The 8,244-nt window shown below is 54.7% G+C and overlaps 1 long non-coding RNA gene across 1 annotated transcript; it reads left to right on the top strand.

Moving 5' to 3' along the window:
- Window positions 1-4,595: 4,595 nt before the first annotated feature.
- Window positions 4,596-8,036, top strand: LOC119866303. Its single transcript, XR_005379668.1, has 3 exons — window positions 4,596-5,372; window positions 5,516-5,887; window positions 7,066-8,036. It is a non-coding gene; the product is annotated as an uncharacterized LOC119866303 (long non-coding RNA).
- Window positions 8,037-8,244: the final 208 nt, after the last annotated feature.

The raw sequence follows: 8,244 nt of genomic DNA, 5'->3' as shown, positions 1-8,244 counted from the left end.
ACAGAGAGGTCGGAACGAGCAAGCACTCACTGTCCACGGTGGCGGCCTGGGCGCCTGTACATCCTTCTCCGAGCTCTGGGCTGCTGTGAGGACAGCCTCTTGAGCGATGGGCGCCATACGTTGGGAGCTGGGCCTCTTGGGTCCTGCATCTGCCTCTGCTCATGCCTCATCTCTCTCTGCTCGTATGGTCGTCTCCCTGCCACTGCGCATGGGCCCTCAATCCCTGCTCTCCTTCCAGAAGCAGCGCGTATGTCACTTCCTTCGTGAAGCACTTCTGTCCTAATCCTCTGCCAGGGACCCTCTCTCCCTTCTGCAGATTCTCACATTAATTTCTCTAGACTTCTCTCTGGGGCGGGGGGTAGGGGGGTCGGGGTTGCTTCACCCTTTGCATGGTCCTCCAGAGGCGGCATAGCACGGTGGCCAAGAGCCCCTAGATTCTGGGCCCGCTGAGCACAGAGCCCCACTGTTACACCAGCTGTGTGCTGGTGTGTGAGTTTCTTAACTCCCGCGTGCCTCAGTTTCCTCCTCCACAAGACCGGGATAATGATAGTACCTTCCTTACAGGGTTGTTAGGGCTTTGAGGGAGTCGATGCATGTAAAGCACTTAGACCAGGACCTGGTGCATGGAGGTACTCTCTCAGTGGAGGCTGTTGTTGTCATTGGTGTGTTTGTGTCTGTGCCCTGTCTCCTCATTAAGCCCACAGCTCCTTGAGGGGAGGGTCCCCCTCTTTTACTTAAGCCAACCTGTGTCCCCGCCCCCACCGCGGATCCTCGCAGACTGTGGAGTGATGATGGGGTGCAAGGGCCCTCTCCCCTGGGCCGCAGCCCTACCACCGGGGCCCCTGCCGAGAGCGGGGCTGTCTCCGTGGCTGGGGCCCTTCCTCTCACGGCCCCGCCCGAACTCCGGCAATTTTCCCTGGCAGCTCCCACGTTCTCCACTAACTTTAGGGTTGGTTTCCAGCTGTGGTTGGATTTTTCTGTTTGAAAAAATATTTTAAGCAGCTGGTGGGGAAGGGGTGGAGAGGTGGGAAGAGAATAATAAATAAACCAGTGAAAGGAAGATTGTCTAAGTGACTTGAAACTGCCACCGCCGACAGCTCCGTCTGTCTCTGGGTCGTGCCAAGGACTGGGGAGCTATCAGGTGATTGGGGGTGGGAGGGGACACCCTGGTAGCTTCCCAGGCTGAGGAGAGAGCCTTTCTGCCGCTCACAAGCACCTCTTGCACTTGCTCGCACTTTATGCCTCGTGTGAATTCTGAAGATGCAAAGAGTTGGCTCTGCAGCAGACGGCATTGAGGTTAGACACTGAGAAGCCCACCTTTATTTCACCCAAGACCTGTTTTTCTCCAGAACTCAACTTTCTTCTCAGACTTTATTATTTTTTTTAAGATTTTATTTATTTATTCATGAGAGACACACAGAGAGAGGCAGAGACACAGGCAGAGGGAGAAGCGGGCTCCATGCAGGGAGCCTGACGTGGGACTCGATCCCAGGACCCCGGGATCACACTCTGAGCCGAAGGCAGTTACTCAACTGCTGAGCCACCCAGGCGTCCCTCTTCTCAGCCTTTATTACACAATACCTCCGGGAGCCCCTGGGCACCCCAGTTGCTTTTCATTCCCCCAACACCACCCCATGCTTCCAAACTTCCAAGAGAAGTGCCATCCTCCTGCCACCCCAGCTTCATCTGCAGCCCTGTCCCGCTCAGTTCTGCTCTGCCTCTGAGACCCGCAGACTCTTTTCCAAATTTGTCACCTTAGTTACCTCCCGCTAGTGGTGGGGCCTCAGCCAGGGAGACCTCCCCAGCCGGCAGAGGCCCAGGCCAAGGGCCAGGAGCGGGGGGCCACGGCCACGGGCTGCCCCACACGCAGATGGAGGGTTCACGCTGCCCCTGTGCGGGCCGGGGGAGGGTTGCTGAGACAGAGACCCACAGAAATTCAGGGATGGGAGAGAAAGCAAATCATAGAGTGGAACAGAAGCCGAGTCAGAAAGAGACAGGGAGCGAGTCAGATGTGGGGGTAGGGAATTGACAGTCACTAGGCAGTGCCCTGGCCAGACCCACATGGAAATTCCTGTGGCCTCTGATGGCAGGGTGGGCTCAGCTCCCGGGGCTGCCTGGTGCCATCGGGTACGGGGGCCCAGCGGGGGGTCTCGGGCCTGGTCGGGCAGGGAGGTCCTGCCCTCCACGCCAGGTTCTTCTGAGGGCTCCCTCCACTGGAGTCAGAGCCCGCGGGGTGGGGGGGGATGCCCCTGTGGGCTCTGGAGCCTGGTGGAGCTGGGGGGAGGTGGGGCGCAGAGTGCCTTGCAATCTCAGGGAGCCAGTAGCAGGGGTAGAAAGGCTGGAAACTGGGGGCTGACTTTTCAGGAGTGAGCTGGGGTGCCAGCTGAGCAGGGCATCGCTGGGCCTGAGGACCAAGAAAGTGGCCAGGCTGTTGAAGAATAAGAGGTGGTGGGTGGGGGTGAAAGGAGGCTGTCTGGGCTTCAGAGCGCCTTGTCTTTCGGGGGGTTGAGGATTGCTGTGGCCAGGAAGTGTGGGTGGGAGGACGTGCCCGCAGTGCTCAGCAGTCTGCAGGGGCGAGGAACCACGGGGAAGGGTAGGCTCAGGATTGCGAGTGGGCTGACGGCTGTCTTCGAGGCCGCCCTCATAATGATCCGCACCCCCAGACACATCTTCCCTCCTGGGTCTCCCCCAGCAAGGAAGACAACACACAGGTCTCAATTTATAACTGAAATTGCTACTATTAGGCGATTCTTGCTGCTGGCTAACTTGGACCACCGCAAAATTTAGAGTCCTGGAGGGTTCTCAGGGGCTAGGAGAATGGGAATTTGTACTTCCTAATACAATTTTATGTTCATGTTGAATTGGGAGCTTCACAAAGCACTTTTTTTCTTATTATGAAACATAATATGCTTCTATTAAGAAATGGATGTACAGTTTAACAAATAATTTAAATCGTATACCCAGGTTTCCACAGGCCAGGCAGAGAAATAGAATAGCATCAGTGCCCCAGAAGTCCTGCCTGCCCCCCTTCATCAGTCCCACCCCTCCACCCCGGAGAGGACTGTATCCTGACTTTAGTGATCGTCATTTCCTTGTTTATCTTCCAAAGCATTTAGTCTCTTAGATAGTATCACCTTTGAGTTTCACAGTAACCTTATTATTCCCACTTTACAGATGAGGAAACCGAAGCTCAGAAAGGTTAGCCATCAAGTCCAAGGCCACCCACCCAGTAAGTGGAGAACCAGCAGCATATTTGGATTGGCTGATGCCTGGGGCGGTTTCTCAGTCAAATCAGAATCTCTGGGACAGCCCCAGTGTTGATGTTCGAGAGCAGCTCCCCAGTGCCCGGAGAAGGGGGAGGCTGTCTTTGCAGCCAGGCCAGGTGCTCCTTTCCCAGATTTGCTGACTCTCTGACTCCTTAGGGCCCTGCTGTATGAGTGCCTGACAAGAAGGGATGGAGGCCCAGAGGAGAGTAGCTGGAAGTCAGGGAAGTACCCTGTAGCTAGAAGGAGCTAGAAGCCCATCTGGGATGGGATAGATGCCTAGAAAGGGCCCTGCCTGCCACATGCCAAGGGAGCCCGGGACCATGAGGACATGCCCGAGCCAGGTATGTGCCCAAGGTTTTGCCAGACTTACCAGGTGTGCCCTCGTTGGTGGTCCAGGTGTGGGTTGGTGTGAGAGCACGAGTGTGTGAGTATGTGTGCACCTGGTATGTCCGTATGCCCAGCTCTATCTGCACACTTGGAGTGCCTGGGACCATTCCCCCTACCCTCAGCTGTTTTCTTTTCATTATAAAATGATTATTGTTGTTATAGAAATTTTAAATACAGGGGCACCTGGGTGGCTCAGAGGTTCAGCACCCTCCTTCGGCTCAGGGTGTGATCCTAGAGTCCCAGGATCGAGTCCCTCCCCTACAGGGAAACTGCTTCTCCCTCTGCCTGTGTCTCTGCCTCTCTTTCTCTCTCTCTCTGCGACTCTCATGAATAAATAAATAAAATCTTTTAAAAAACTAATTAAAAAAGAAAGAAATTTCAAATACAAAAGTCTCTCCTTTCTTCTAATTCTAATCCAAATGATCCCAGACATAATTTCTTTTAACAGTTTGGCATGTATCCTTCTGTGCTTCTTTCTAAGCACATTCAAATAAATAGTTATTTAGATGTACGTATCTAAAGGCAACAGTTGTTAATTAATTCATAGTTGTTAAGTAATTGTTGGTAATTAAAAATAATTATTTTTTAACAAAATAGAATCAGAATCTACATACTGTCTTTCAACTTTTTTTTTCATTTACTGTACCTTGGCCTTCTTCTCTGTTAGTATGTATGGATTTTTTTCCCTTTTTTTTTTTGGTAACAGCTGAAGAGTACTCCTCGAAACAGATGTACCATGGTGTGTCTAACAGGCTTGGCCTCTCTGTAGGCTCCCCCAGTCTTCCTCCCCAGCTCCCCCAGTCTTCCTGAGGTGGAGAGTATGGTGCAAGGGGAGTGGTAGGGCAAGGAGACTGGCCTTATTCGGGAAGACAGCCCAGTCCCAGTTGCCTTTTGACCTCCAGCAACCCTACAACCCCACCCACCCCAAAGTCCACACTTCCTTCTCCTGTGCTCTGTCTTTTTCTCCATGTCCCTCCCTGTCCCTCTCCCGACCCTAGACCTCTGCCTACTGCTGCAGGCTCAGGGACTGCTGGGTGAGCTCCTGGCCTTGGGGGAACTGGAGCCGGGAAGGCCCAGAGTTGAGAAGACTCTGCGCGGACAACCTGCAAGGCGGTCAGCTCACCTGCTGCCAAGGGCACCCCAGGAGAGGGCGCCCCGCAGACCGTGAGCCTGGGACTGCCCCGTGCCCGCATGGCAGCTTCCTGCTTCCCTGAGGGTGCAGGCGATGGGAACTGTGCCAGCCAGGCACGGTGCCCCCGCCCCTGCCCAAGTGTCATGGAAAATCCAGAGCCTTGATCTTTGTTCTTGATGCTCCTCCCCAATTTTTACAACTGGAAACTTGCGGCCACTTTGTTCCCATCAGCTGGGGAGAGAGGTGTAGTGTGGAGTGGGGGGGTGACTGAGTCAGCAGGTGGTGCAGCTCTTGGGGCTACCAAGAGCCAGCCGTGACCCCTTCCTTCATGCCCCACACTCTCAGTACCAATAAACAGACACCACTTCCGTGCTGGGAGGCAGAGGGGGCGGGATGGGCGCAGCCTTCGTGTGGGTCCTGGGCCAGCTGCCCCCCTCACCCAGGATCGCACCCCCAGTCATCCAGGTCCACGGGTCCCCTTGCTCCAAACACCTCTCTACCCGGTGGCCAGCGGTGCCTGGCCCTTCTCATTCCTCAGGGCAGGTCCAGCGTGTCTGTTTACCATGGGATCCAATTAGAAGTTTATGGTAAGGAAACCACTTTGCAACGTTGCTTCCCTCCCCCTGCGCTTGGCCCTGCTCCTGCTGCCCTCTCCCCCTCTTCCTCCCCCAGAGCCAGAGTTCATGGAAACTTCCCAGGTCAGTGATTCTCACCTTCTTTTCCTCCTCAGTGGAGAGAGGCCCAGCCCCCTTCTCTGGAGCCCAGCACTGTCCTTCCCTCAAACCCCTGCTTCCCCAGGACAAGGCCTGCCTCCGAGGAGGGACACACCTGGGAGCTGAGCCCTCCGCCCTCGCCCTCCTGCATCTCCTGGCACCGTCAGCTCGTGAGATGTGTCCTTGCTTCCTGTGATCGTCGAGGTGAGCCTGGGCAGCCTTCCCCTGCAGGTGAGAGAGGACAGAGGTGCCGAAGCTAGGAGGAGGAGGGCCCCGGTCCTGCCAGCAGCTTCCACACGCACAAACCAGCCCCCGACTCAGTCCACCCACAGGTGCTGTGAGATGAGACGGACCTGAGGAAGCTGCTATCTGGCTGGGGGTCAGAGGAGGTGTGTGGCACAAACTTTGGGACCTCAGAAGACGGAGGCCTGTCTCCTGGGGGCTGGGTGACCGGTTAAGACCTGACCAGCTGGGGTGATTGGAGCAGGAGTGGCCGGCGGGGTTGAGGGATGTAGGCCAGCCCCCCACCCCCACCCCCCGGAACCCTGTGCTCAGGCTTTTCTGCCTGGCTGGGGCTCCCTGGGGCTCTGCTCTGTTGACCTGTCTGTCTGTCTGGCAGGAACACTTGCCTGTGGGGGTCTAGAGCGGGCTGTGGCTGCGGGACAGAGGGAACCCGGCTGGCTGGCCCCCCGCACGGGGCGCATGACCTTGGCTGGAGGCTGCTCTGCCCACCAAGCCCCATCGCTCCCGGGGCGGGGGAATGGGCAGAGTAAGCCTGAGGACCCCGCTCGCCCCCGTGGGCCAAGGAGGGCTGCTGGGGGCTGAGTGACCCCAGGCCAGTCCCCTCCACCCCACGTCGGACCCGCCTCACTGCCCAAGCGGGACAGATTATTTTGGCTCCTTCAGAGGCTGCCAATGCCTTTGCCCCCTCTCCAGGAGTTACTCAGTTACCAGTTTTGGTTTTCTATTTCTAGGGCAAGACCAGGCCCTCCCCTCCCAGCTCCCTTTACCCCAAGTCTTCGGCATTTCCCCGCCATCCAACTCCAGGGAGGTGGCCAGGTGCCTAGGTCTGGGTCCAGGGGCAAGGTCGCCCTCGTCTGTGTTGGGGAAGCCAGGGGCATCTGAGGGCAGGCTAACCCTCTCTCCTTTGCATCTTTACTCTGCAGCTTCCTGCCAGAATGTTCCCATCCGCACCCGAACATGCTGTAGCTCTTGCCTTAAAAAAAAAAAAAAGAAAAAAAAGAAAAAAAACCTCCTCTCCAAGACCCATGCCCTGCCAGCCCCGGCTGCATTGCCCTGCTGCTCTCACGGCCACCCTCTTGCGAGAGCGGGCGATACTGGCTGCTTCCACCTCCTCCCCTGCCATTGCCTCTTCACCCTCCCCCCAAGTCCAGCTTCTGTGCCACCACCCACCTCACCGCACCCACCCATAAGAAACTTGCCAAACCCAACTTTCTTGGCCTCGCTTACCTCCTCTGTCTGCAGCTTGAACTCAGCCGGCCCCTGGCCCCATGTGCTCCCCTCTCTGGGTCTCCCCACGTGGTGCTCTCCTGGTTTTCTTCCGCAGGTTCCTCTGCAACGTGGCTCTGATGTCGGTGCCCTTGGCCTGGGTCGTGAGCGCCTCTCTCAGCCAGTCCATTGCTGTAGGCACCACCGTGCAAGTGACAAGTCCCTGTTTCTGTCCAGCCTATTCCTCCTCTTTGAGCTCTGCCTCCTAGAAGCAGACTTGACATTGCTACGTGAAGCCTCCCAGATGTTTCAAACGTGACCCGTCGCAGGGAGAACTCTGGATTCTCACCCCATGTTGCCCGCGTCTTGCCTGTATCACCTCCACCTTCCTAGCTGCTGAGGCTGTGGTCCTGGATTCCTCCCTACTTCTTATAGCCAACTTACCATCAAGTCCAGCAAATCCTTCCTCCAAAGTGGGTCCTCCAAAGTGTGTCTCAGTTGCCACCACCTGGTTTCCTTTTGAACTACCATCCTCCCTTACCTGGACTCTGCGGTGGCCTTGCAGCCCGTCTGCCTGCTTCCAAGGGAGGCTCCTCCGTTTCAATCACAATGAAGCATTAAATAATCATCATTCAGACCACAAACCCTTTCCCCACAAGCCTTTCAATGTGCTGTGTGTGTGTTCCGAACGTGACCAGAGCCTATAAGGCCTCAAGCATTGTTTTGTTTTGTTTTGTTTTGTTTTGTTTTCTCATTTCCCAGCTTTGTCTTGTGTCCTCCCCACTGGCCGACTGGCGCCTGGGTCTTCTTTTCGTCCCTGATGGTCAAAGTTCTTTCCCTGCCTTAGGGCCTAGAATCCCCCCACCACACCCACACTCACACACACACACATACACACACACACACGCAAGCCAGCCCCATTCTCCTCTCTCAGATTAGCCTGGGGTCTCTCTCGAGAGATTTTCCTGTGACCGCATCAGCCTTTAATTTCAATTTCTATTTATTTATTTATTTATTTATTTATTTATTTATTTATTTATTTTATTTATTTATTTATAATAAATAAAATATCAGCCTTTAATTTCAATTTCAACCCCTTTATTTATTTATTTATTTATTTATTTATTTATTTATTTAAAATAAATAAACAAATACATTTGTTTATTTTCTTAATCCCTGACTTACTCTGCTTGTAATAATTTTATTTGTTTAGAATATAAGCTTCATGTTGGCAGGGACTGTGATGCTTTCAGCAGTGTACCTCCAGTACTTAGCAGAGGGCTTGGGGCTTGGTAGA

Source organism: Canis lupus, chromosome 27 (genome assembly GCF_011100685.1).
Source record: "Canis lupus familiaris isolate Mischka breed German Shepherd chromosome 27, alternate assembly UU_Cfam_GSD_1.0, whole genome shotgun sequence".
NCBI classification, from domain to species: Eukaryota; Metazoa; Chordata; class Mammalia; order Carnivora; family Canidae; genus Canis; species Canis lupus.
Note: the sequence above shows the minus strand (reverse complement) of the source record. Positions and strands in the feature narration are given on the sequence as shown.